This window comes from Grammomys surdaster, unplaced genomic scaffold (assembly GCF_004785775.1).
Source record: "Grammomys surdaster isolate TR1022 unplaced genomic scaffold, NIH_TR_1.0 125621, whole genome shotgun sequence".
Lineage (NCBI taxonomy): Eukaryota > Metazoa > Chordata > Mammalia > Rodentia > Muridae > Grammomys > Grammomys surdaster.
This window is the reverse complement of record NW_021620462.1, coordinates 874,355-874,838: the sequence shown is the minus strand read 5'-3', so window position 1 is coordinate 874,838 and position 484 is coordinate 874,355.

The following is a 484-nucleotide window of genomic DNA, read 5'->3' as shown; positions in this document are numbered from 1 at the left end:
TCTGTGTAGCCCTGGCTGTCCTGGAACTCACTCTGTAGACCAGGCTGGCCTCGAACTCAGAAATCCGCCGCCTGCCTCTGCCTCCCAAGTGCTGGGAGTAAAGGCATGCGCCACCACTGCCCGGCATAAGCCTCCCTCCTTACCCAATGGTTTTTAAGAGATTTTTTTTATCTCCAAGTGTTAGTGGCTGGCAGTGTAGCTCAGTGGTAGAGCAGATACATACTAAGCCCGAGGACATGGGTTCAACCTCCAGCATAAAAACAAAGAGAGATGGGCCTGATGGAACATACCTTTAATCTCAACACTTGGGAGGCAGAGGCAGTTGGATCTTTGAATTCAAGGCTAACCTGGTCTACATAAAGAGTTTCAAGACAATCAGGGCTCTGTAGAGAGACCCTGTCTCAAAAAAAAAAAATAGCTAGACAGTGGTGGTGCATGTTTTTAGTCCCAGTACTAGAGAAACAGAGGCAGGTGGATCTCTATG